The following is a 15,336-nucleotide window of genomic DNA, read 5'->3' as shown; positions in this document are numbered from 1 at the left end:
GGGGAAATGACTGATTGCATGGAAATAACATGAACAGAAATGGTCTCTATGCTTACATGAGGAAATCTGTATGTATCATCATTAAAACTTTAAACCAGTTTGTGAAAAGCAAAGAAGATTCTACTAGACTATGGCTATAAGAATGGATGCATAAATAAATGGAGAAAGATGACACACTTATTCACCCTCCTCGTAATAAGCTATAAGGTGTGTGTTTTGCTGCAGGTAACATTCTTTTATACTTTAGAATTCCAGTGTTCATTCTTTTTTTTTTTAATTTTTATTGTTGAAAGTATTACATATGTCTCTTTTCCCCCCTCTCATTCTAATTCACTAAAGCAGGAAGGGAAGATGAAAAAGTCTGTTCTTGAAGTAAACTGCTGACCGAGTCTGAAAATCTGCCAGCAGAGCCTCGTCACCACTGAGTCACGGCTCTGCAATTCTCAATCAATAAAAGAGCCAACTGCATGAACTTAAAAGTCTTCGTTTACAGTTATCTTTTTTTAAATTTTTTATTTTAACCCAACACACTTGCATGGGAACTGCTTTTAGTCACGATGAAGTGACAAAGAAAGGAGTTTAACTTTCATGGTAAACAATTAGAAAACTGGACAAAATATATGAAACAGTTGTTTCCCGACTTAGAACAACAGATCTGTAGGTCTTCATCTCTAGGCGGGAAAAAGATGAGGTGAGCACTATGAACAACCCAACTCTCTAAATGGAGGCAACTTATGGGCTGCAAGTGCCAAGGGGAGAAACCAGAGAGCCCAGATGCCCAGCGGAGGTGAGGATGGAGTGTGGAGCTCAGGGAGCCGAGGCGGCTGGAAGTGTTGGGGTAAAATTACATAGAGAGAGAGAGCTACAGAGAAAAAGCCCTCCAGAAAACTGCATAAGAGTTTCCTCCAGCCAGTGGTTGGCAAACTCATTAGTCAACAGAGCCAATATCAACAGTATAACTCGTGAAATTTCTTTTGAGCCAAATTTTTAAAACTTAAACTTCTTCTAACGCCACTTCTTAAGAATAGACTCACCCAGGCCGAGGTATTTTATAGAAGAGCCGCACTCAAGGGGCCAACGAGCTGCTTGTGGCTCGCGAGCCGCAGTTTGCCGACCACTGCTCTAGCCCTTCCTGTGTGCCAGGCTGCACATGCCTGTTCTATGGAAATCATTATGCAAGAACTGGAATTACAAATAAATACAGGACAAGGTCTCTGCCTTTCAGGGCTAAAATATGGAGAATTTCACATTGGTAGGGATTTCCTTTTCTCCTCTTAATTATACCTACAGTTCTTTCATAATTTTAAAATTCTTTTTGTTTTGTGAATGAATTTTTTACTGTAACATTATAACTTTGTCAATTCTAAACATATTTTATTTTTTATGGAGATACTGTGAATATAGCTATTCATTCCTTTTATTAGTTCAACAAATATTCATTGCATATAATATATAAGAAATACTGTAGGTTCTGGGACTATAAAAAGCATAGGACGTTGCCTCTGTCTCAAAGTTTATAATTTAGTTGGGGTGTTGATAATATGTAACATTTATTGAATCCTGGTATGCAAGTACTGTTCCAAATTATGAGTATTTTGTAAGATATTTATAGCCTATATATGACTAACAAAATTATTATGGATTCATATCTGAAAACATCCATAATATACTATATGACTCCTGCAGGGGAAAAAAAATGCATTGAGTTTGAAACAATTTAAATATGAATTAACTTCAGGAGTACTTTATTGCCAGTGAAGAGCTGGTTCTATAATGTGTTAGATATAATTTAGCAAGCTTTCTCTTATTATTAATAATTGAAAAACGACTTCATATTCTTTTCTAGTATGTTTTTATTATTTAAAAATGCTCAGCAATTGTGAAATAAATGTTCTTGTGGGGCTGTATTGTCTCCCACGGTCTGAGTTTCTAAGGCTGCCACAACAGATGACCATAAACCGGTGGCATAAACACCGAATTTATTTTCACAGTTACAGACGCCAGAAGTCTGACGTGAAGGTGCTGGGAGGGCCACATCCCTTCTGAAGGCTCTACGGAGGACTCTTCCTCGCCTTTTCCAGCTTTTGGTGGCCTCTAGCCCTGTCTCATGGCAGCAGACCTCCAGTCTCCGCCTCCATCTTCACGGCCTTCTTCCCTGTGTCTCTGTCTTACTCTTTTCTGTCTCTTATAAGGACACCTGCCATTGAATTTAAGACCAGCTGTTATCCAGGATGATATCATCTCAGGATCCTCACCTTCATTACATTTGCAAAGACCCTTATTCCAGATAACGCCACACTCTGAAGGAACAAGGGGTAGCAAGTGTCGAGCTGTGGGACATACATTTTGACACCACTATTCAATCTACTATACCCATCTAAATTATTCTTATTTTTTGTTGTTTTGCTAACATTAAGGGTGGTGGGAGGCTGAAGGGGGTGAATGGCCAGGATGTGGAGAGAAACTTGCTAGTAACAGGGACAGAGCTGGAGAAGGAAGTGGGAGAATAAATAGGAAAAGCAGGAGGAAATAGAGGACACAGATAGCAGAATAGCCAAGGAGTTCATGGCTGTCATCTTCTCAAACTCAGATGCATACACAGAGATCAAGAACAGAACAGGCAGAAAGGGAGACAAGATGAAGAAAAAGACACATTAAAATAAGGTCAAAGTTTTGGGCCATTGTTCAAGTATTTTTGGTAATGAGCTGCGTCGGCACTGCTAAGAAAGGGCATTGAAGGTAAAGTACCCTCACAGACAAGGATAAATAACTTTGTTTTCTGAGCCCAGACTTAAAAAATATTCCTGGCTCTTGCCTCTACTAGCTACGGCAATATCGCTAATGAACTAACCTCATCCTCATAATTATTTATCGGAGTTTCTCTTACTTGTTTCAAGAGCAAAGCATTGATCGGTTGCCTCTTGCACAATCCCCACCGGAGATTAAGCCCAAAACCTGGGCATATGCCCTGACAGGAATCAAACCAGCAACCTTTCGGTGCCAGTATGATGCCCAACCAACTCAGCCACACCAGCCAGGGCTGTTCCAGGAAAATTTTGCCCACAGCCGATAAGACTGTAAATAGATAATTTAATTCACTGTTTGCTTTAGGAAAATCAATTGATCTTAGACAACAGACTGCTCATGTGGGCCAAAGGTTCAGGAATCACTCTAATTGAGCTTTAAATAGAGCTCTTGGATTCCCAGTAAACAAGTGTAAAAGGAAACCATTCTAGTTATCTGATTTTTAAAAATACCATTAGATATTCAGGATAGACACATTTCTTCAGTATTATTTTTATCTCCCCTGTACACATGAAGAAACTGAGGTTTAGAAAAATTATGAGATTTAGACAAGATTCCACTGGGACTAAGTGGTGGGATCTGCATTTAAACCCAACTCTCATCTGACTTCCTGAGTCCCTATTTTTAAGCATCACATCATACTGCTGATAAGAGGGTACAGCTTTCTAATACCCTTTGTCAAGAGAAGAATAAACATAAGAGAAAATGGAGGAGTTGGCAGATTGCATGTCACTTGGGTTATGGCCCTTGAATATCTGTCAGCTGGGGTTTGACAGGAATAGAATAACAAGTAGGCAACGGAAGGTAGCCCTCTCTGATGGCAGCCTCTGAAGAATATTCTGTGCTGCAGATTGAAGATGCAGATGGTTTGGGTACCAGGCAAGCAGGTGGCAAGGCTGAGATTCCATTTAAAATGATGAAAAGCCTGCTCTGATTATTTGATTGGATGTAGGGGTCATCTTATTTGCGTGAGGGGGGAGGGCAAAGAGGAACACAGAGTCAATCGGGCCCTGTCGTACTGAACACCCATCAGCAGAACAAAAATTAGACTGGAAAATTCAACGAGTAGGGTACTCTTAGCTTTCTATTTCAAATACAAAAGGAACTTAGTACTGACCTTGGCAATGCCGGTTGTGAATATCATTAGTTTCCATATTTCCTCTTAAAGATTATATATGAAAGCAATGATTTTAATTTTGGAATTGTTGACCAAAAAAAAAAAAAAATGATTCTTCTTACCTGTAGGCAACTGAACTAATTATTTCCTAAAGCCACTCCTACCAGAAGTAAACAACAACAAAAGGAAGCCTGAGCCTGTCTTCCGAACTGTTCTATTGATCAGGAATACTGGAATCTAAAACCTGAGTCAGACCGCTTCGATGAGGGTTAGAAATGGAATGAAAGGGCCACCAAAATAATTAAAGCAGAAGGAAAAAATAAGAGGAAGATAGTACTAGTAAACTTTAAACACACTGCTACGTGACAATAATTACAAAGAGAAAACCAGAACTAACAGTAGACAAACAGAATAACAGAACAGAACACAAGACAAAATAGACAGAACTAGGACAAAAGGGATAGTGAACACAGAATAACGTAGGTGCCCTTGTGGAAAAGAATGTAAATGTCATTAAGAAATAAATCAATTTTAGTTAAAGGCCAATTATGAAGAAAATTACTCAGATTAAAATAATCTATTTATTTAGAAATGATGTAAGTAATTACCTTCTCAGACCTGGTAAGAAATCTGAAGACGAATGAATATTTAGGATGCAGGAAGCTAATCAAAACCTATTGCTGACCAATGAGATAGGGAGATTTGACTACATTCTTGTGTTTTTTTGATATCCAAAGTAAAATTATTGAGACTGTCATCAGAAATATACACCCTTAAACTCAGGACTTATGCTAATTCTAGAAGCTTGTAAATCATTTCTTTAAAAACCATAAAATCATAAAAGCCATATCTTGTAGCTTCTTCCTCAGCGCTGCCCACATAGGTGGCAGCCATCTCCTACTCGGCACCATGGCTGCCCTCAGACTCCTCGTGAAACCCAAGATTGTCAAGAAGAGGACCAAGAACTTCATCCAGCACCAGTCAGACTGATACATCAAAATTAAGCGGAACTGGTGGAAACCCACAGGCATTGACAACAGGGTGCGTAGGAGATTCTAGGGCCAGATCTTTATTCCCAACATTGGTTATGGGAGCAACAAGAAAACAAAGTACATGCTGCCCAGTGGCTTTTGGAAGTTTCTGGTCCATAACGTCAAGGAGCTTGAAGAGCTGTTGATGTGCAAGGGATCTTACTGTGCTGAGATTGCTCACAGTGACTCCTCAAAGAACCCCAGAGCCACTGTGGAAAGAGCAGCCCAGCAGCCATCAGAGTCACCAATCCCAATGCCAGGCTGCGCAGCGAAGAAAATGAATAGTCAGATTGTGTACACATTGTGTTTGTTTTAATAAAATCATAAAATTCTGCCATAAAAAAGCTATATATTGTAGAAAAGAGTAATAATGCACTACATATCTCTATTTTCTTCATTTGAATTAAAAGTGGTCTTCCTAACAATTCTTTCTCTTCATTTTTTTTATTTTTTTATTCTCCAATACTAAAAATATTTGAGGTGTGGTTTTTGGTTTGTTTTTATTTTTGAGATTGCAATTACTCTGATTAAACTGTTTTTAATACGTTTTAAAACATAATAAATGAATTTGTAATACTCTTTTTTAACATTTAAAAAAAATTTAAATTTATTTTAGAGAGGAAGAGAGAGATAGAAACATCAATGTTGAGAAAGAATCACTGATTGGCTGCCTCCTGCACATTCCCTACTGGGGATCAAGCCCTCAACCCGGGCATGTGCCCTGATCAGAAAGCGAACCATGACCTCCTGGTTCATAGGTCCATGCTCAACCACTGAGCCACACTGGCCAGGCTGAAAATGTTCTTATAAAAAAAATAGGGGTAGCATGTTGAAATGGTGCTGGGATATTTAGGTATTTAGGGGAAGATTTTTAAATATATACTCCCACGTTGTTTTACATACCAAACTGAATCTCACAAAGATTAAAACATTAAAAGTAAAAAATTAAAACCTAAAACTGATAGAAATTAGTATTAAATTATTATAATTTTGAGAAGGATGAATAGAAGGAAAAACATTCTATGCTTATAACCACTAAAAGTAATCTCATAGGAAGAAAGTAGTAGATTTAAAAGCAATTGCCAAAACTTGATTTTGTCAAAAGCAAAATACAATCAAAAGGCAAACAACTGGGTGAGATACTCATGGCAAATTAAGAAAATCAATAATTTCAGAAGGAATGTAGGGAAGGGTGGGGATAAGGAATAGAGATCAATCAAAGGACTTGTATGCATGCATATAAGCCTAACCAGTGGTCACGGACAACAGGGGGTGGGGGCATGTGTGGGGAGGAGTTTGGGATGGGAATGGAGGGATGAGGACAAATATGTGATACCCTAATCAATAAAGAAATATTTTAAAATAATTTCTCATAGCATGCATAAATAATAGAAATACTAAACCTAATAAGTAAATGTGTAGAAATTATGAAATATGTCCCAAATTGATTAATAAATTACTAATATTATTAATGAAAAAGTATTCCACAAATTAATGAAAGTGGCAAATTTCTCATTTATCCATTTGTCCTTTTTTTTTGAGTGTCTACTATATACTAAGCTCTTTATAGCATATACTAGTGAACAAGATAAACCACATCCCTACCCCTCTATGACCTTATACATTAGTACTGAAATGCCATGATTCACATACTATATGAGCAACCTGAGGTGCTATGAGGATTAATGCTTGCCAGGGCTCAGTGAAATTGCAATTCCTTGCTATTACTAATGGGAACATAAATTGCTTTAATACTTGAGAAAAGCAACATGGCTATATTTATGACCTTAGAAAAAAGGTCTTGTACCATGTGACACAGTAATTCTACTGCTCAAATACTATTCTTGAGAAGGTAAGAGATCAACCAAAGGACTTGTATGTATGCATATGAGCATAACCAAGGGACACAGACAAGAGGGGGGTGAGGGCATGTGCTGGAAGGTGGGAGTGGCCGGGGAGACGTCAATGGGGAAAAAGGAGACTCATGTAATACTTTAAACAAAAAAGAATTTAAATTAAAAAAAAAAAAAGCAATGCAAGTAGCAATGAAATTATACAATAGCTAATACTGACTCCGTGTTAACTATATGCCAGGCGTTGTTCCAAGTGTATCACATGAAAGAATTTATTTAATCCTCACAACAGCCTAGGAGGTAGGTGTTGCTATTATTTCACTTAATAGATAACAATATTGACATCCAGGGAATATAATTCACTTGCTTAGATAATTAGCATATACATAACCAGGGTTAAACCCTAACAAATATGAAGGTGAATACACTGCAAAATACACTTGGCTCTAAAAATAAAATCCAAATCTTCTAACTTCAATTATTTGCAAAGTGTTAAGTAATAATTTTGTAAGGGATTTTACCTAATACAATTTTTCTTTTGTGCATCTGCTTTATCCAAAATGAACTTCTATATTGCTAGGCATCAATAAAATTTCCTGGGAATCCAGTTAAAGAAAATTAAGATGCTCAAATCTTCTATTCCCAAGAACAACAGCTGTTTTTAGCCTATGATTTGGTAGGATATGTTGGGGAAAGTCTGTTTCCAAAAGCAATTGTTTAATTCATTTCAGATAGAAGTACAACACACAGGTTGTTAACAGATTGATTTCAAGGCCATCAAAGATATCCAATATATAAACAAAGAGGAAGCCCCCAGCCGGTGTGGCTCAGTGGTTGAGCATGGACCTGGGAAGTCATGGTTCAATTCCTGGTCAGGGCATATGCCCCAGTTGCAAGCTCAATCCCCAGTGTGGGGTGTGCAGAAGGCACCTGATCAATGATACTCTGTCATCATTGATGTTTCTATCTCACTTAACCCTCTTCCTTCCTCTCTTAAATCAATAAAAATATATATTTTAAAACAAAAACAAAGAGAAAGCTGGCATTCAATCTTTAATAATCCTTCTTAGGTTGGAGAGCCAAGTGGTGTCCACTGGATGTTTCCCAGAGGATACTAGGCAGTCTGTACATGCAGAGGATGTCAAGCAGGTATTTTCTGCCTTAATTCAGACCGCTGTCCTAACAGGAACAGCCCAGGTGGAAAAAAGAGCTGTCCAGTACTAGAATTAATCATACACTCATTTTATCCCTCTGCATTGCCTACTAAAGGCAGACACTACCTTACACATATTTCCAGCAGCGTTTGGCTCAGCATTTGTACAGACTAGGTGCTTAACAGAATGGTCACTCCTGAGGGATACATTTTGCAGCAAATAAAAATACAGAGAATTCCCATTTCTCTTTGCCAAAGTCTGAAAAATTGTGGTTACATATGACTATCAGCACGTACACATCCAAAGCATTTGTCAACTCAATAGTATTTCTCTCAATCGGAAGCTTAATGGTGGATTTGCCCATCACAATACGATGAGGTAATAACACCGTCTAACTTTGGCATGACTCATTGCCCTTCTCTGCTGACTGGCCTCAGCAAAAAAAGACGATGCAAAATAAGAGAATGGGTGAGTGTATGGCAATAAGATGGGTATCGCCAACTCTACTCTTTCTAATCCTACCAATTTTAAACACATCTTCTCTCTGATTTAATGGCAAGTGAACCAAATAAAGTAAGATATAATAAAGAATTGATTACTAGCCAAAGTTACATATTTTTTATTCCTTTTCCTTCCTTCCTTATCTACTTTCTTCCTTATCTCTTTTTTTCCTCCCTTCCTTCCTTCCTTCCTTCCTTCCTTCCTTCCTTCCTTCCTTCCTTCCTTCCTTCCTTCCTTCCTTCCTATAGTCTAGAACAGTTGTTGTCACAACATGGCTCTCGAGCCACATGCAGCTCTTTGGTCCCTTGAGTGTGGCTTGGCATTAGAATCACTTCTTCAAAATAGACCCGCCATGGACAAAAACTCGCCCTGCACATGGGCCACAAAGTTTCAGTTGCACTGTATGTACGCACCCACACGTGGTATTTTGTGGAAGACCCATACTCAAGGGGCCAAAGAGCCGCATGTGGCTCGTGAACCGTGATTTGCCGGCCACTGGTCTAGAACATGCATTTCCAGTAAGGTGAGATATCACACCTGTGGTGGGCTGAATAATCCCTCTCTCCCTCCCACCCCCCCCAAAGATATCCAGGTCTTAGTCCTGGAACCTGTGAATGTTACCTTATATGGCAACAGACTTGACAGATGCGATTATGGATTTGAGATGAAGTGTAATCATGGTGTCCTTATAAGAGGGAGACAGAGGAGTTGACACAGAAAAAGGCAAGGCGGTACTGAAACAAGACACACTGTTGGCTCCAAAGATGGAGGAAGGGTCAGCAGCCCAAGAAAACGAAGGATGCCCTTCTAGAAGCTGGAAAAAAGAGGAAACTGGAAGAGGAACCGGACATTCCACACCTGCCTCCAAGAGGGAGCACGGCCTTGCCAACACCTTGACCTTAGCCCAGTCATCTGCGGACGTTTGGCCTCCAAACAATAGGAGAATCCATCTGTGTTGTTTGAAGCCACAAAACTTGAAGCCCATTGTTCCAGCAGCCACAGAAAACGAATACGGCCTTACCCTGCAAACTCTCGTTCCTCAATATTTAATTTTGCAGCAATTGGGGGGGGGGGATATCTAAAAACTCCTTAAGGAGATGATAAGGGAGAAAATAAGACATTGGAACATTTCATTGTAAGCAATGCCAGTGAAAGATTGATTCAAATAAAGATGCGAGACTTTTATTACTCTCAAGGCCCAGTTTCATTATCAGTAACACTTGGGAGTGAGAGGGGTGTTGTTATCCTGACAGGTTCTTTTATATCCTTCGTTCTAATATAATAAATATTTTGCCATCTAGAAAATGGTTGCTGGCCCCTTCTTTATACACGAGCCAAATCTTCCCTCGTTGTTTAAAAACAACTCTAGCCCTGGCTGTTTGGCGCAGTGGATAGAGCGTCAGCCTACCGACTGAAGGGTCCCAAGTTCAATTCCAATCAAGGGCTCATGCCCGGGTTGCGGGCTCGATCCCCAGTAGGGAGTATGCAGGAGGCAGCTAGTCAATGATTCTCTCTCATCACTGATGTTTCTATCTCTTTCTCCCTCAATAAATATATATTTAAAATTAATAATATATTAAAAAATAAAAACAAAAACAACCCTGGGACTATATTGTGTGCCAAAGCCCATCAGGAAACACATTTTGATATTCTAGATTTCTTTGATGTAATGCAGGTGGTGAGGTTTTGTCCACTGTGATAAGCTCAGAAGACTGTTAGTTACAATTCTGCTTTTGGAAAAAATTGTTTTGGTGAAACCAAAACTCTATCAGACTATTCTTTCTAAATTTAAGTATTTTTATTATTGAACAAGTGATGATGAGGAAGATGCCCAGGTCCTATATTCCCAAGAATATCAGCTGTTTTTAGCCTGTGATTTGGTGCAATGTGTTGGGAAAAGTCTATTTCCAAAAGCAGTTAAGGAGGCAGACAGTATAAAGCCTTTCTTCTGGGATTCAGGGTATTTTTCTATAAGTCAAACTGAAAGTCAAAGTTTGGGTCTATTATCACCCTAGCATAATTGGTCTAGAATATTTATTTTTAAAAACATCTTTGTTGGTTAAGCATTAAAAAGGTTAACCCAAGATATATACCAGAATTCCTTATATCACTAAACTCACTCATTAATTTGCTCTTTCTGACTTGCTCAAGTACAAATTTTCTATAACCTTCAAGAAATTAGGTTCTGAGTAGATTGAGGTATCTTTGATTGTTAAATTGAGCCATAAATTCCCGTGGGAGAATTAAATGCCTGAACAGAATCTTAATCAGGCTAGATCTGCCAACCAGAATATTCTTTGGAAATAGAGGTCAAGATGTAAAAAAAAAAAAAAAAAAAAAAAATTAAAATTGTCCACTAAGCATTCCAGCTAAGATGCTGATTGTGCATTACTATTCCTTCCACCTAGACTGCACAGGGAGCAAAACCTGAGCTTGGGTGGGAGAAAAAGCCTGAAACTGAATCAAGCTATTTTTAGTCCAAGAATCAATATATATGAAGTGAATTGTGCACAGACCTTTATTCTATATTCCAAGATGTAGAAAACTGGTGTTTGACCTTTTTCACAAGATGGGAAAAGGAAGGGAGCAAGGCCTGTGAGGAGGAGGGATGAAGGAAGGGAAGGAAAGAAGAAAAAAAAATTCATATATATATACCTTCTATATACCATACCAATTCTGCATTTTTAGAAAATAGGCTGTCTTTCACTATTTTTTATTTTTAAATGATAAAAGATAAAAAGTAATTGATAAAAACTTAATTATCCTTTAAAAAAAATAGTAAAGAGACTACGCAAGATTCCTTTAAAAAAAAGATTTTATTTTACCAGTGTCAGCTCCAGAGAAGCCATTTCTACAGCCTGCATGAGACATGAATGATCTTTCACTGTTTCTAACTTTAGCTTGACCTTCCCTGCGGTTTCCGATTTAATTCTTCATTTGGCACTAGTTTAACGACTGACAATTACAAAGGAAGTTGATGTAACTGTTATTATCAGTCCAGAAGTTTATGCCCCTTGTTATTGTCTAGTGTAGGAAAAAGAGTGACAAACAAAAATGGTACTATTCTGCAGCCAAGTGCAAATGATATCCAACATCTGGATGTTGAAAATATTTACTTGTGTTTTCATTTTTGAAGTTTCCCCCAAATGTTTGGGATTATGAAAACACAGGTCCTCATTACCTCCACAGAATAAGGCTAAAGGGACTTCATTTTGAGAGTTATCCCAAAAGCTACTGTATTGTTTCTCATTGGAAAATATAATAATGCAACTTTCCAAATCATGGAAAAAATATTTACAATCCTCAAAAAGAGAATGAAGTGTATGTGCTCCTTAGAGCATTGCATGCAGTGTAATCGATGGTCACTGACTGAGCGAATGGGATTACAGCAGGCAGTAAGGAGATCTTCAGATATGTATAACGCACATCCTTCTTGTTTTAATGGAAACTGCCTCTCCCCTGGGCACACTATTTCCCCTGCAGCTCTCTCTGGTGCTGGCCTGGTTGACTGCTTTCAAAAGCATTCTCCCCCTTTTTCCTTCCCCAAAACTCCTCTGCTTTAAATTTCAGGTCATCATGAGATTTCTTTTTAAGCTGGTACATGTACATTTTTGGGGAAACAAATTAACAGTAGCTTCTACTGTGACAAGGTCATGACAGTCACTATCCACTGTCCCCTACCAGCATGGGTACTGTCCCCTACCAAACACCAACTCGTTCCTCCTCATTGCTCCGAGGCTTCAGCTCCTGGCTCATTGTCAACATCTCCAGAACTTCTGGTCTCAATTCCCATAGATGATCTTGACCCCTGGAATTCCTTCTCTTGAGGGACCTTCTCCTTCTGCTTTGGCCCATGCTAATACTTTAGTGGCTCACTCTCCCAGGTGACTATCTCACCACTTTTTTCTCCTTAAATTCCCAACACCTCCTCCCCTCTGCCCTCTCAGCTGCTGACCTTGCTTCCTGCTTCAGTGAGGAAACTGAAGTGGCCTGAAGAGGACTTTCCAAGGCTTCTTTCTCTTCATTCACACCTACTAAGGTACACACATCTGCATCCACATATCCGGTCTCCAGGCACTGACAGAGATGTTCGCAGCACCTTGCTCCTTCCCAAAGGCAATCCCTCTATTTTTGCACCAGATTCTATTCCTTTCTTCTTCATGCATGGAAATCAGTGCTCCAGGCATTTTCTCCTTTTCCTTTTACATCATCAAAGTTTCCTTCCCCACTGGGTCATACACATCAGCAATCGGCAGTCCCATATGCAATTATTTCATTAATCTTAAAAACAAATTTTTAAAAATTCCTTTTCTTTTGAGCCTATTTTTGCCCCATGGTTACCTCCTCCTTTCTTTGGTCCTCTGCAAAGAAAACCAGTTCCTGAAAAAGTTGCCTCTACTCTGTCTCCAACTCTTCTCCTTTAATTCTCTCTAAAACCTACTCTAATCAGGCTTTTGGTCCCACTACTCCAGAGAAACTTCTCTAAATGAGGTGACCAATGACCGCATCTTGCTAAATCCAGTGCTCAATTCTGTTTCCTCATCTTATTTGACTCTTAGCAGCATTTTCAATATTGATCACTTCCCTTGTAGACATCACTTTTTTCATTTGGTGTCTGGGAAGCATTCTGTTTGTTTTCTTTCTACCTCATTATTAATAATAACTATTATTATTATTAAATTTTATAATAAAATTGTATGGGGGCTACATTGGTTAATAGGGTCATACAGGATCACTATTATTTTTAATGTCACTTCTTGTCCCCAATATCTCACTGCTGAGGTAGCCTAGGGCTCAATGCTTGGGCCCTTCTCTTTTCTATTTACACATCCTGCCTTGGTGATCTCAGTGGTAAGTCTGAAATAGCATCTGTCTGCTGATAATTCCAAAATTTATAGTTCTCTCCCCAGATTGTTCTCTCACACTCTCAGCCCTCATCTTCCACTACCCATTCAACATCTGCATTTGGAAGGCTAATTGGAATTTAAAACTTAACATGCCTAAAAATTAACTTCTGATCTTCTCTCCTAAAACCTGTTTTGCCTGAAACTTTTTCCATCTCAATTTTCAAGTTGGTCAAGCTAAAATGCTTGGACTTCCTGTTACCTTTTCTTCTCATCTCATATTCTCATCCAACCATGAGAGAGTCATGTTGGTTCTTCTCTCAAAATGTATTCTGAATATCGGTGACCTCTTTTCACCACCTCCTCCTGTCATCCTGGCCCAAACCACCATTTTCTCATATCTGGATGACTGCACTAACCTCCTACTCTTATCCTGTCCTCATTAAAGTCACATCACTCCTTTGCGCAACAGTTTCCAATAGCTCCTGCTTCACTCATAGTGAAAGCCAAACTCTTTTCAATGGTCTCAAAGGCCCTACCTAAGTGACCTGGCTTCCTATTTTCTCTGACTTTATGACAACATGGTATTAGCCATGTTGGGATAGACATATAGATCAGCGGAACAGAATCTAGAAATAAACTCAAACAAATGTGGCCAATTGCTTTGACAAAGGTGTAAAATTTTTCAATGGAGAAAAAATAGTCTTTCAACAAATGGCAATGGGACAATTGGACACATATGAAAAAAAAAAAAAAAACTTCTATTGAAACCTGAAATCTTTTACAACAGTCAACTCAAAATGCATCATAAAGTTTCTATCTCTCTCCCTATCTGTTCCTTTCTCTGAAATCAATTTAAAAAATATATTTTTAAGAAAGAGCAAAATTGTAGTATACCCATACAGTGAAATATTATTTGGCAATAGAAAGGAACAAATTAATGATAATGCAACAACTTAGATGAAATCTCATAGGCACTAATGCTGAGAGAGATTACATATTGTAAAATTTCATTTACTTAACATTCTTAAAAAGACAAAACTGTAGTGATAGAGAACTGATGATTGGTTACCAGAGGTTGGGATCAGGAGGGTATGATGACAAAGGAATAGTACAATACAGGTGAGGTTTTGGGGTGATGAAACTATTCTGCATCTTGATTGTAGCTGGGGTTACATGGGTCTACATAAGTATTAAATTCACAGAACTATACACCAAAAAATTTCTGTATCTATAATTAAACTAATCCCACAAACAAACCTATTTATGTAACTTATATTTCCCAAAAGCACAATCAAATCACAATTATTCAAAGGTGACTTGTCTGTATATTGTCAAACCATGCTTTCAAATTCCTGATGATGTTCATAGGGATATTTATGTACTAGTGTAGTAGGTTCAGCACAGGTTGGAAAGAACTTTCAACCAAAAGACAGCTTTCGCTGGTGGAATCAAACAGCCAATAAGCAGGCACTAACATGGTTAGGAGTCGGATTGCCTGGTTTAGGGCACCAGCTTCACTACTTGTTGGACACACTGTTTATCCTCTCTTTGCCTCGCCTGTAAAGAGGAGAGAGAAACGGGACATGCCTTGTAAGTTTTTTGAGAGAATTAAGAGAGATAATGAATGTAAAATGCCTACGATAAACTATCATAAATGTGAGCTATGACACTATTATTTATGTAAACTAATTAAAAACAATGATAATTCTTTACTGTTTGGTATGTTGCATCATTCCAGAGGTGCATTGTGAGGTTCGTCCCCAAGTACGGGGAGCAGGAGAGGAAGTGGGATGTAGCTTCCTGGCTCTACCCACCCACGTCAAGCCTTTAGGAAATGGTAAAAACATCCATCAGTTGGAAATGTCAATTTCATCCCACTAACCAATTATTCAGCCAGAAACATCAAAGGCTATAAAAAAAAAAAAAAAAAAGCTTGGTTATTTGTTGGATGCGTTAATTACAGAGTTTAACCTTTTCCCCATGACACGGGTCATCAGTAAGCACATTCAATATTGTACTGAGTAGCAA

At 38.4% G+C, this 15,336-nt stretch overlaps 1 protein-coding gene and 1 pseudogene across 8 annotated transcripts in view; one reads left to right on the top strand and one right to left on the bottom strand.

The window, feature by feature from the left end:
* BICD1 (BICD cargo adaptor 1) overlaps positions 1-15,336 on the bottom strand; it is a 189,557-nt gene that overhangs the window by 86,770 nt on the left and 87,451 nt on the right. The gene's annotated exons all lie outside the window — the stretch shown is intronic.
* On the top strand, positions 4,129-5,286 carry LOC118729407 (annotated as a pseudogene).

The sequence above is a fragment of the Pipistrellus kuhlii genome, unplaced genomic scaffold (genome assembly GCF_014108245.1).
Source record: "Pipistrellus kuhlii isolate mPipKuh1 unplaced genomic scaffold, mPipKuh1.p scaffold_m20_p_3, whole genome shotgun sequence".
In the NCBI taxonomy this organism is placed as follows: Eukaryota; Metazoa; Chordata; class Mammalia; order Chiroptera; family Vespertilionidae; genus Pipistrellus; species Pipistrellus kuhlii.
The sequence above is the reverse complement of the archived record's forward strand: the minus strand, read 5'-3'. Positions and strand labels throughout refer to the sequence as shown.